Below are 14,252 nucleotides of genomic sequence, written 5' to 3' on the forward strand. Positions count from 1 at the left end.
TCAAACGATCCGAGCTTAGCACGCTAGAAGGAGGTGCCGGATGATTGGGACCCCTTCGTCGTGGAGCTCACGTACCTTCTACGGTACAGCCAAAAGAAGCTTGTCGTGCAGGTGGCCGAGGGATGTCACCTAGAAGATCGTCCACCATCGCTCTCTTCACAGTCCTTGTTTGAAGGTCCACTACCTCTGGCCTATGATGTTCGGATGCTCTGTGTTGTATCTTCCTAGCCTCCGCAACCACCAAAGCGGAAGATTTTGCACAAGAAGAAGAAAAATAGTTAAGAAAATAGTACAGAGCATGGACAAAGTAAAAAAAATGGGCTTCAGATAGTAGCATTACCCTGAAAGGATTAGGGGACTCTGGATCCCTCACGGGAAGTGCCAGGGCAAAATTCCTAGTCCCCATAAATATAAAGGCGGTCTCTATGCCACCCTTTATTAGAACTTGGGAGGAAAGGGGTCAGAGCCACTGCCGCACTGTTGGAGGACAACAAGGAGAATCTCGACCGATGGGGGATCACTTTCAGGTTGTATCGGTAAATGAAGTCATTGGGGGTGACACCCATCTTCTCCACAACCTCCATTAGATGGTAGAAGTTCTCGGATATTTGGCCAGGGGTCCAGTTTATCTTACTCAGTACCTCTCTAAGGAAAGCAGAGAGAGGGAAATTAAGGCGGGCCTTGATTTGGCCGGCATAGACAAAGATTTTTCCCTAGCGGTAGTCACTAGGGGCATCAGAATCACCATCAACTCGAATGTGCACCGAAGCAAGGATGTACAAGCTTCATCAAAGTTGGGACACAGTGATAGCCATTGAAAGGCCAAGTATGAAAAAAAAGGGAAAAGAGAAAGAGATGGAGAAATTACCTCAAAGCAAAAAGGTAACTACTGCAGCAAGTAGAAAGAAAAAGAGAATAAGTCTTCTTAGGAAAGCACAGAGACGAATCTATAAAGTTTTAGCACGATAGTAGACGAAGAATGCACTAAGTTCCCCATTTATAAGAAGAGGCAATTGAGTACGTACGCTTGAGAGGATAGTTTGAGTGCAACTTAAACGTCTCAAATTGAGAGTAGTGCAGAAAGGTTAAAAGACATGTGAACGGATACAGATGAAAAAGAATCCATCTGAGCCGTCGGTAGAAATTTGAAGCAACGCTGCATTAAATGCGTTGATTTGAAAGTAGTAGGCGCAATTAGAAAAGGCCTAAATAGCTAGTAGGAAAGTAGAATTGCATCTCGAGGAGACGAAGATATCTTGCGCTTCCTCGAGAGGGGGTAGTTGTAAAGGAAAATAATTACGCAACGATCTTAACCCCACACGTGTCAAAGCCAACTAAGTAGCACCTGACACAGATCAGCTTACGAGGCTAGTTCAACCTATGAGGTGCTATCTAACAAGCAGAACAGATCAGAGTAGGGATCTCCCTAGTCTGGTTAGTAGGGCAGCGTAGCGATAAGCAAAGCCAGTCTTGCCAGGCAGGCCAGGCCAGGCCACGAGAAAATCGTAATACTATTACGTGTACGTAATTCTTGGAAATCCCAGAAGGGATCTTTACAGATAAGTTCGATCGATCCAGAATATCCCAATTAGGTAAACAACCCTGTATAATCAACATAAATCCCATGATTGCAACCTTTAGAGGGGGAAACCCTGGGGTAAGGAAGGGAGGTTAAATAGCACTGCAAGCAATATTGAAAATGGGATTAGAGAGATCGAGAGCTAACCAGTACTGATTATTATTCCTCTATTTCTCTAACTTGAGCGTCGGAGTGTCTGTGGAAAGTATCAGGCCGCCGTAGAAAGGGAAGTGCTAGGAACGACTTCAGATCAGTGCGGGTTGAAACCATCAAAGCCGTTTACCAGATTTCGTCTGCATAGTAGGAATTGTAGAGAAAGTTGAGTAAGAAAAAAGCTATAGTCTCACTTAATAAAATAAAGAAAAGAGGATAGTATGCAAGATACAAATGAAAGTTGGTGTTTACTGGAATTTTTGTGAGCTTGGAACTTTTAATGAAATCCACTTGGATTTCATCATTTTTAGTCCCAAAGCTTCAATTCCTACATCTATGCTCTCTTAAGAAGCGTTATTTATTGGTTTGATCCATGGATGATGTTCATGAGTTGAACAACACCATATTGGAACCAAAACCATATGCATGATATTTGTATCCTTAGAGGATCATTTTGGCAGACTCAAAAGGTTGGGTATTAAGTCCATAGGAACCTACACCCTTACTTGTAATCATTTTACAAGTAAGTGTGTGAAAGATATATGCATATGATGGACTTATCAAGAAAAAAATTACCTCCAAGGAGGATTTACTCTCTTAGTTCTATTGTCATCAGAGCAAACAAAAGTGAAAGATAATTATTCTAGAATTTAGATTTCATAAAGTAAAGAAAGCAAAGAACACCTACTATAGGAATTTAAGTTGCATGGGATATAAATAAAATAAAATAACCTAATCTAATGATCTCAAGGAGCTTATTGAGGACTTATTGAGGGAGATTACATCTAAGAGGGGCTACTCTCTACCCCCAAGCCTCTTGCTAGAAAATTAAAGGAAGTTACATTATTAAACTATAAAGTTTGTAAATAAAAGAAGAAAATGCTTGAAAAAAAAAAAAAGGATAGTAAGAATAGGGAGATTAAACAGGGGAAATGATGGATTTAACCTCACCGTTTTCTTCTTTTTCTTCTTGGGTTTTCCTTATATGGATTTTGAGAAAGGATTTGGGGAGAGCTTTGGTAGATTAGAGGACTTTGACGAAAGAATTGGATAGAATTTGAGATTACTTGAGCTCTGCCTCCATTTTCCTTGAATGGACTAACTTGTCCTAAATCCTAGAGTTTCCAATATTTGCATCAAAATCTTAATGAAAGATTCCAATTAAATTTTTTTCTTTGGTCTTGATGGTCTTTACATCCTATTGGGTCTAACTAAACTTGACACTACAACATTTTTTATCTACAGTGGCGGATTTTTCCGCCGCTACAAGATAATTTTTTCGCCGGTAAAAGCTATTGCGGCGATGAGCAGCGGAACCAAAGATCCGTCGTAGTTTCCTCCGTCGCTAACTATAGCAGCGGATAATGTATTCCGCTGTTGCAGGTAGTACCTTTAGCGGCGGATATTAATATCCGCTGCAATAGGTCGAATTTTTAACAAATACAATATAATACATATAGCAGCGGATATTAAAATCCGCTACAATAGGTCAATTTTTTTTATAAACAGAATATAATACATATAGCGGCGGATATTAAAATCCGCTACAATAGGTCAATTTTTTTTAAAAAAAATATAACACATATAGAGGCGGATATTAAGATCCGTTGCAATAGGTCAATTTAAAAAATATATATAACACATATAGAGGCGGATATTAAGATCTGCTGCAATAGGTCAATTTTTAAAAAAAAATATAACACATATAGTGGCGGATATTAAAATCTGCTGCTATACGTTTTTTTTTTTTTTTAATTATTATATATCCTTCAAAAATAATATATAAAAATGGAATTTGTATCCACTGCTATAATTTTTTTTCATATATATATATATATACATTTAACCTGTGTTCTCCAACCTGTACAGATTGAAAACTTTAAAATAAATAATATAAGAGAGCTGCTATTGCCACACTAACTTTTATTAATCCCGTACTAATACATAAGTAAATCACCAAAGAACTGCACATGTTTATAGTTTAAACTAACATCTTTATTCAAGAGTTAAGACTATATTGACAAAAAGGAATGGTAGTTTCCATAGTAACAAGTTAATTAATTCTGCACAGAATGCTAAAACTAAAAAGCAATATTCTGCATGAATTTTCTGAAAGTTCATGAGATTTTTTGTGAACTTGGTCTAATAGAAAGTTCATGAATTTTTCTGACAGTTCATATTCTACACTATGGGTATACCCTCCTTGGTGAAACTGTGGGAAGTTCTTTGGGGTATTCACTTGATTCTTATATTGATGAGGTCTCCACTGGACTGGACCTCTTCTAATGTGGTTGATTGGATGAATGGAAGAATTGATAAACATAGAGAGCATTGGTAGTGTCAATATCATTAAAAGTTTACTTGTTTAATATTATGTATGATATGATAGCTATAGATTTTTCATGTAAAAAAATGTGGGCTTACCTCAAAATATTCAATAAGCTTACTTAAATGCCTCTTGTAACCTACAAAAGGCATAGAATTTTCCCTTAAGAACTTTGAGCCTATCTACATAGAAACACCTTTTTCATACCATAAACACCTCTGAAGATTGAGAAATGTAAAATAAATATGGTAATGCGAAAGAGAAAGCAATGTCAACGGACATAAACCACTATTATACTACTACAATTTGAAATAAACACAGAAAGAAAGCATGGATAGAATAGAATTATGTGCTTGTGATATTCTAAAATATTGCCTCATGGGCAATGATTTTCATGGGTACAAAAACGGTACAAGTGCATCCATTTGAAACTATTGTTCAAACTTCTCTCCTCCTTATCATCACTATTTATGTAAATGAGTTGTTAGAGACTCGATTCACGTTCACATTTATACAAAATTTTATAATATCTCTTGTTAAGTAGCTAAGATTCACAGAGTTCAAATTAGTTAATAGTTACAAATTGAACCAACATTAAAAATTGGAAGCAGACATTACTCTCACCGTGGAGTTGATGTGCATGACGTGGGAGTTTCGTTCTATCGCCGTGAGTTTCTCCACCTTCACAGACCCAAATTTTGCGACATGCAGCACTAGTCAAGTTAGATCCTAACTGATATATTCAAGGCACAAGAAAACAATATAGATAGAAGAATTGAGTTTGTAACTGATAACTATGTAGCACTAGTTTGTTAGTGTTAAATTGAGGACCCAAGATCACTGGTCGTGCCACATCAAAGTCCAAACTATATATGTTCAATATCCTTTCACATGTAAACCAATGCCCTTCAAATATAACATATTTGTTAAGCCAATAAATATATCTATTTTTTTTTGGAAATTACATTGCATCCCAAACCCAAGTTCCAAAGTTGCTTACAACGGGAACCATTCCTTAAAGAAAAAGTACCGATTCACGCATGCATAAGTTGGTCGTGCATGAAAAACTCTTGTTAACAACTTCATTAGGAAGGATAGACTTAAGAGATTTATAATTTTTTGGGGGGGCATAATTAATACCCAAGTATATAATTTTCATTTACTTTCTATTTGCATAATGATATTGTAAAAATTATGAATTGATATGCATATATTAGACAAAGCAATCAACAAGTCAGATGTAAGAAAGGAGAATGTCACCATGTCTCATTAAGACTGTTGTTGTCAAGAGACAATGCAGTGAGATGTTTTGATGAAGACAAAGATGTGGGAGGCCTCACTACTTAATAGGTGAGATGATTTTCCCATAATCAGATATTTATAACAAATCTAGAGCATATATACCCATAAATGGAGAGTAAGACATACCGAGGTTTTTGTAGTACTGGACTGTACATGAAGCATATATGATGTGGAGACAGACCACCAAATCATTGAGCTCCACTGGGGATCTCATTGAATTAGCTGATTCAAAATACAAATAAAGGGCTTCTTTCCTTGATGATACCCTAGGAATAATCCCAAAATGCAATTTGATCGGATGGTTAGGACCATCCAATTGGACTGTTGTTTGACTAGTATATTGAATGATGGATAAGCTGGACTTGTCAGATCGATAAATTGTATACAAATTGTATGCTAGAGAACCGATTTAACTAACCTACTATGGAATCCACTTGTTCCTATTAAGAGAATTTAGTAACCTCTTGCAACATGGTAAGAACAGATTTGTGTTAGGTTTTCTACCAAATACAAACCCATGATAGTTTACTTCAATTTTATATGCAAAAAGGAAAAAAAAATAGTGTGTGTTTGTGTCTGTATTATTTAGTAATCAAACATAACTCATGCAAAGCACTAAAAGGATTAAATTAAATTATGCGAAAGAGAAATGGTAACTAGATTAATAGAACTATATCCACTTACTTCTGGACCTAACTCCATTGTAGCCTCAGTGATCTCAGTACGTATAGGTTGCTGATTTCCAGAAAGTGTTACCTAGAGGAAATCCAATTAGATATGAAAGTCAAGCACGTCTGATAGGGACATCAAAGGTTAAAGAGTAGAGTTTTTTAGACTTTCAATTTCTCGTTTATTTAAGCCAGAGACCCTATGGTTAGAATATTTATAGTCATGTGCTTATTCAGAATTATGAGAATTATAGGGGCCTATGACTATTTCTTATTAGTTATGGGGGTAATCATAATGTCTATTTCTATTTTATTTTTTTAGAAACTCACGGCTAAACATAGTGTTATGATTTTTAGAAATTCTTTTGACTGGTACATTGAGATCAAATCCTTGTTTGATTTGGTTTCTATGTTAGTAGTCTAATTGATGCAGGACAGGAGGGAAGAAGATGAAATAAGGGGTAAGTGAACCTAGTTTGGATTTGGGTTACAATAGTGTTACTGTAAAGGTAGGGTAAACCCAAAAGAATTTGGTTGTGAATCTAGAAACTTACCTGCAACTTTGGCCTTCTATCCTCTTTCTGCTGCACCAGAGCAACATAAAGGGGTCTATTAAAAACCATTTTTCCGTTCATTTCTGCAAGCTACAAAAATAAGAAGACAAAAACTTATCAAATTATAATCAGATTTTCAAAATGACGTTAAACCATGGTTTTAAATGTCATCTGAGACCTCAGTATCGTCCATGAATGAGAAGGGTAGACAAGCCATCTGACATGCGCAAACATGAGACAAGTACGATTTTACTCGGATGATATTTTGAAAATCTATATCAAGTTAGTAAAACTCATCTGAGTCAACTGGTATTTTGTACATTTTCTGTAAAATAATAATTTTTTTTAATTTTAAATATTTATTATCAAATTAAAATATGATTTAATGATTAAACATAGGCGAGTTGACTCGTCCAACACAACTCAGTCTCGTCCACGAGCGAGATTAGACGTCAAAACGAGCTTTGAAACCATGCATACAACAATATAACCTTACCGCTCAATTTGCTTCTTCAAGAGTTGAGAAAGCAACAAATCCTAAAATCCCTACTAATTCCATTTGGGTCTTGCATGACCTATTAAGAAGTCAGAACCAAAGCATTTTAGTATAATGGCCAGAATATTAGTGCAGCTGGTCACTAATAATTAAATCCTAAAGAACATTGCTACAAACCTTGCATGAAGCAATTGTGCCAAACTCTAAGAACAATTCCTTCAGTTTATTGTCATCAATGCTATCATCTAAGTTCTTCACATACAAGTTCACCCCTTGAAATTTGTCTACTGTCTTCTTTACACTTGGATCAAATCATCCTTTCAGTTCCATTTCTCTTTCAGATTTTTTCTGTGCTTTCCCTACATACCACTCTTTATCATCAAATTTCTTTCCATTAAGTGCCTCAACTGATTGTTATATTTATTTCTTGCACCTATTTTTCTACATAATATTTCTAGCCTATTGAGACCCAAACATCTTCAGCTCTTTTATGTGAAACATTAGATATAACTCTTATCTACTCTTTATGTTTTGTTTAACATATAGGATTATAGTTCTTATTTTCCATATTTCCAACATAGGAAACTGAGTACTCTGAAATAGACTTCTTTGAACAAAATGAAAGAAAAACATTTGAAATTCTAAAATTTTTTAAAAAGACATTGCTATGGTAAAAATAATTGGTAGTGAAATAAAGCTAAAACAGTATAATGAATCGACATGAGGTTACAAACTGCAGATGAGAAACGAACAACTGGATCAATTAAAGCAGTTCGATGGAACTTACACATGTATCAGAACCATGTTTGAGCTGAAAATTTAGATGGGATTGTGCTAGAGAGCTGATTCCTGCCGAAATGACTGTAAAATCATGGAACAAAGCTTAGTGCTCATGATTCAAAAATGTCAAAATAATTACCATCAACATAAAAGATCAAAATGAAATAATGGATCAAATTTATGCTAAGATATGACGAAATATGTACACCGCCTCCTAACCTGACATTACCCAACCTCTTTATCCTTGGCAATGCAAGTAAGAAAAATTAATAACATAAATAATTAATTGCAAACTAAGAAGACTTGGGACTTACAAGTGCTTGGTATGAATTAGCAAATGCAGACCAGTATTGTTCCCATCGAAGACTAGAATGGTTCCCAATTGTTTGTAGGATAGGTCAGATCCTTGTTGTAAGATAGATCCCTACATAGATCAATCGGTAATCAGATATGAATTTATTCGGAAAAATTAAAATAGAATTAGTCTTCTATTACAGGGGAAGAAAGTGAACTACAAAGAGAAGACATAAAGGACTTGTAACTTGGACAAAGTCTGAATATCTCCGGACAGCTGACCTTTCAATCCCATACTCGATCATTGTCTGAGATGAAATCAGTTGGGTAAGTATCTCAAGTATTCCAAAACAAAAAGATTGAAGAACCAACTTAAGTGATAGAAAATAAATTATAACAAAGACCTACATGAAGATGACATGTGAATTGGTGCAACGGATTCCCTCCCAACCATCACCACAAGGATCTGATCCCTGCCAATTTGGTGGAACGTTCTGCCATAGATTCTTGAAGGACATTAGAGCAGCACCTACATCATAATAACAAGGACTTTCATCGAATTAGTGAGTTTTTCTTTGTGTCAAATGTGTTCAAATTTCAAGACAAGATTTAACTCCCTCTCATTAGTGTGTGAATGAACTACAAACAAACCATATTTGAAGTTTAATGCATATAATTGATGAAGAACTAGAGACAACAATGATACCATGTACCATCCCCAATGTTGCTCTCTGCCATTACAGCCAAAAGTTGGAACATGAGAGCGGCTAGACAGGCCTGGATTTTACAACCCATTGGAAAAAAAAATTATCTGGTTAGATCCAAGCATAATCAGAGTCTTATATTGGTGGCCTTATTTCAATGGTTGGATTATAACAACAGAAATTGACAACTTAATCAAATACCTATTAGTATAGAATTAGTTATAACAAGGATTTGATGATGATATAAACATATATGTAAATATTTTACTCACATTTCTTCATCCTCCCCACTCTTCAGGGCATTCTTTGCTATGCATTGAAAAGCTTCTTCAATGTTAATGTGGTCTATGTATCTGGTTTGCCTACCAATAGTACCTCTGTTTTTCCAGCATCAGTCATTTGGGGTGCCAAGGTCCCCTCCAAAGTCTCTGTTTTCGCGTGGCAGGCTACATTGGGGTGGTTAACCACAATGGATCGACCAATAAAGAGAGGCTTCATTTCTCCTCACTGTCACACCTTTTACTTGAAAAACCAAGAGACGGCCGATCAATAACTTAGGAATAACTTATTACTCCTAACAGCCATATTAGATACCAATTTAATATTCATGTGTAGGCCAAGGGAGAACTGAAGGCATTCATGAAAAAAAGCCAACCAGGCCATGATATCAGCAATTGCTATTGCCCAGAACTATACTTTTCTCTAATGCCTATAGAGAAAGAATTATAAAAGAAACAGACTATTATAAATTACTAATATTTCAGAAGGATTAAGATACTAAACAACACACTCAGACCTTTTTAGCACTTACCAATGTGCTAATGCATTAGACCACATCAGCTGAAATAAAATAAAATTTTTAAACAATTAATTGGAGAAATAGGATTCATTACAAGCGCACAAGGCATTGTGCATACTGCACATGGAAACTCTATGAGAGCCAATTGAGGCCTCTAAAGTCTCCACAACAACTTCCATCACAAGCACACAAGGTAAACTACCCATTGCCTTCTCCCTTACTTCAACACAAAAATAATCAAACAAATAGCAGCCTACTTAGGACAGAAACAGTTGCTGAGAGACTCAACTACAAACCACCAAACCATCTATGCACACATCATTGTTTTCATCTTATCCCAATTACAGTGGAGTCACTCGATCATCTACGTACTAGAAAGGGAAATGGGTAGGACCACTATTGCCAACATTAACTGGATCTATTTTCAAATTATTTGAAAATAACATTGGTCCACACTAGTGTTTATCACAGTCCATTTCCATCCTGTATTGTACGTCTCCACCTCCATAACACAAGCTTCCTTTAATTTGAAGTTAATAGACAATGTTATTGATATAGAGAGTAACAGTAAAACAGAGAAATCAAATTGAATCCTGAAATAAGTAAGGTTTGCATATGATAGTTTCTTTGGACCATAGAAGCCTTAAAGCCTAATATACCCCTTTTCTCCAACAAGGTGCTTCTAATAAGAAAAAAACAAATGGAAAAGTGGGCTTTAAAGATAACTACAAATAGGAGAAATGCTATCAAACGACAAATAAACTCACAAGTAAGACTCCAGCACATGGTTTCAAAAAATCAGAGAGAGCACCAAGCGAGTCCATTTCTCCATTACTTTCAGCTCATTGAAGTTACACCAATCAGTGCAAAGCAGTCGCACCTTTATTGAACCACAGTAACAATATCAACCGATGAAAGTCTTATTTCACTCCATCATACACATATGGAGGGATTAAGCCTACTCTTTATCTTAAATGTCTCGACTTCCTGGGGGAACACACCTAATAAATTAAAACACTTAAATTGTAGGTTACTTATCAAACAATTAGTCTCCAACATAGAAACTCAAAAATAAAAACTGACTCTAAATTCTGGATACTTATTGATCAAAGAAAAAGAATTCAGACTCCAGATAAAATAAATTTCCAACTAATTAATCTAGCTGACCAGATATTGGACCTACTCATGACCTTCAATTAACATAGAAAGCCATGTATTTGGATTGTACATGGATGCATTGCACGCACACGCACACGCACACACTCTCACAAAACTAATGAGATATGCACAAGATACTAAATATCCATATTTTCTGAAATAGGTAGGTCCTATTGTGCACCGAAAATAGATTCCAACATGCATTTAGATTATATATTCAATGAAATTAGATAACATTAGAATATTGAAACGTTTTGTTAAATAAATGCATTCCAAAATGTTGCAGCATCTCTCTCGAATGTTTGATGTGCATACCTCACATTGGAAAGGAATGAAGTTATCCTACTTACATAATTTATCTAGATTTCTTAGTTGTCTCTTTTCTAAGAGATCTGACATTCCTATTTTCAAATAATTCAGATATTTGATAGGAAAATCAGTTATTTTTCGTATTAAAAAAAGGAAGTTAGTTTCAAGTAACAAAATTTATTCTTAATAATAATTGATTTAGTTTTCAAGACTTAGTTTTGCTAAAGTGTGTTGGAATCTGCTAATGCCACTTGCAGTATTTTTCAAAGCTCAGAACAAGGTCAGCTTTCTGATATCATGAGACCTTTAATAATCAGTTCAAGCACTACTGAACATGAAGCAACAGATTCTTCTGACCCCAACCCTATTTCATGTCCTCTTACTCCAAAACATCAAAAGTCCAATAGATTTGAGGACTTGGCAATCCATAATAAGGATTCACAAAATGGCTAACAAATTCTAGGTTCCTTATCTGAGCTTCAACTCACCTAAGAAATATAACAACCTATGATAATAAAGTGCATGACCAAAAAATCACCAAGAAAATGAAATTAAAGAACTGTGTACAATATAGTCATGCATGCATGTTTAAACCATATAAAGTGCCAACTTAGCTAATTTGGTAAGAGTGTTGAGTGTTTTTACACTCCTTTATTTGAAAGAAGCAAAAAGAGTTCAGTCAATGGACACAAATATTGTTGTAAAAGCAGATATGAACACTCTTTCAATATTATAACACATGGCTCTGGACAGAGTCGAGTGTAGTGGGATGGAGGAAAATATTTGTTCAGCCAACCCAAAACTTTGGGTTTGGACACTCAAATGGGACAGATTATTGGCATGATAAGAAATGTCACAACATATTTAGAGACCCTGAATGTACATGGTATGAGTATGTGACAACATATTCGCTTTTAAGCTCATTAATAATTAGATTGAACATTCTTATCTTATTTTACATTTGTATCGAATGAAGTCATTTCAAGAATTATTTTGATACAAAAAATAATATCTTTCTTGTGATAGTAACAAAGTTAATTGAGGGTGACAAATCCTAGATCAAATACCCAAACTAGAAGGATAGCACAAATATTCTAAAAAATCATGAGAAAAGGTCGTAAGGCATTGCTTGAGGTTTGCTAGAGGCAAAACATGATGATCTTATGAAAAGAAAATCAAAAGATGCAACTGAGTTTTTTTTATAGTAAGAGAAGAAAAAGTCATCTTTTTATGATAGTGCCTCTCTTGCCAAAGTTTGTTTTTGTCCTCACTATCTCAATCAAGCCAAGAGATGATGTTTCCTTGCTGCTGCAACTTTAGAGTAGCCAAAGATAAGCCTCACTATACCCTGTTTACATTGTATATAAATGGATGGAGATGTGAAGTTCTTTAGCTCTTTGTTTGTGTTTGTGTTGAAGTTAAAAAAGCTAGATTGGTGTTTGGGTTTAAGTTAAACTGTTAAAGAGCTACATCTGTTTCGTGGAAGAGAAGGAAAATGTGTGCGTTTAATCATGCATGATTTGCAGAAATTGCCAGTGAGTACCCTTCTCCCCACTCAACGACGCATAACAGCGTAACCAATTCCAATTTCATGGAGTCAAAATGAATAGCTATAATAAAGAACAGAGTGAATTCAAAATGTTAAAACAAATGCAAAGGAATAACAATCCATAATTCATATATAATCATAAAAAACATTGGATCATGGTCAATCCAAGGCTGAGGCAGAGAGGCACAACCTTGAAGAATCCGATTCTAATTGTTTTAATCCAACATATCAATTGAAAGTATAATCATACTACACATATTTTCATAATATATTGGTATGTCAACATTTCGGAATGTTCCACCAAAACATTCCGAAGTTGAGCAAAGCTTTGAACAATGTCTTGTCTTGTAACAAATTACCAACAAATACAAAGAAACAAACAAAAACAAAAATAAAACCCAATGAAACACTAAAAAAAACCAACAAATTAAAACAAAAACAAAACAATGGAACTTTGAAAAAAACTTCACCTGAGGGATCGAGTAGAAGAGATTTATGAGATGAGTGAGAGTGTTCCCCTGCTCTGTGACAGCCTTCACCCAGTCTAGATCACCATGGCCGAGAACATTAACTGCTATACCAAATACTCTCGCCCTTCAATATCATACAATATACATCCTTTGCCACTCGAAAGAACAATTGGATTTCTAGCATAAGTTCCAACTATAACACTAGCCTCCATCGCTATAACCTCTTTACTCTCCTCAAACGGTAATTTCCCCGAATTCGCAGAAACCGGTGCTTGCTCCTCCAAATTAAGGCACGCAGAAATTCTCCCAACACCATTAATTCGAACAAAAGATCTTCCTTTCTTTAGGTTAAACAAACAAGGGCGATCGATTGCAGGAGACATTGAATGGTTGAGTAATAAACTAAGAGAACTCGCGTTCAAGAACTCTCGATCTCATAGAAAAACTTGATTTCTAGTTGAACTGGTCAGATAGAACAACGGCCCATGAAAATCGCCCAAAAAAATACCTCTACAAGCCCTAGATTTTTGCAGTGAGAGAGAGAGAGAGAGTGTGTGTGTGTGTGTGTGTGTGTGTGTGTGTGTGAAAGAAACGAAGGATGAGGGGGAAAATGAGAGGGAAGAAAAATCGCGGGCTTTTTCTTCGTCAATTTTTATTTTAAGTATTTTTTTACCGACGGCTTGTTTTTATCCGTTGCATATAAATTTAATAGAAAGTTTTTTTTCCCAATACATGCATCCTATACGGGCGGATAAAAGGATCCGCTGCAACTAAATTGGATGGAATTTTTTTTTTCCCAATGCTCACGTCCTATAGGGGCGGATAAAACAATCCGCTGCAAATAAATTGGATAAATTTCCCCAATTCAAAAGTCCTATAGGGGCTGATAAAAAGATCCGCTGCAAAAAATTTTTACATTGCATTTCTATAGCGACGGATAAATTAATCCGCTGCTAAAAATTCATTCTGTAGCGGCGAAAATAATAATCCGCTGCTATATTTAATTTAAAATAAATTGATGAAGAACAACTCATTAACATAACTTCTTATACTAAAAAAATAAAAAATAAAAATTGATTTTTTTAGTGGCGGATAAATTAATCCGCTGTTA

At 35.4% G+C, this 14,252-nt stretch overlaps 1 long non-coding RNA gene across 2 annotated transcripts; it reads right to left on the reverse strand.

The window, feature by feature from the left end:
* Positions 1-4,539: 4,539 nt before the first annotated feature.
* Positions 4,540-13,805, reverse strand: LOC147391213 (uncharacterized). Of its 2 annotated transcripts, XR_015182482.1 has the most exons (7): positions 13,142-13,805; positions 8,561-8,681; positions 8,401-8,460; positions 8,173-8,282; positions 7,866-7,939; positions 6,583-6,672; positions 4,540-6,116 (listed from the first exon to the last, which is right to left on the reverse strand). It is a non-coding gene; the product is annotated as an uncharacterized LOC147391213 (long non-coding RNA). The 2 variants fall into 2 exon arrangements; XR_015182481.1 differs by having other exon boundaries at positions 8,173-8,460.
* Positions 13,806-14,252: the final 447 nt, after the last annotated feature.

Source organism: Akebia trifoliata, chromosome 11, assembly GCF_017979445.1.
Source record: "Akebia trifoliata isolate Shusen 1 chromosome 11, ASM1797944v1, whole genome shotgun sequence".
NCBI lineage: Eukaryota > Viridiplantae > Streptophyta > Magnoliopsida > Ranunculales > Lardizabalaceae > Akebia > Akebia trifoliata.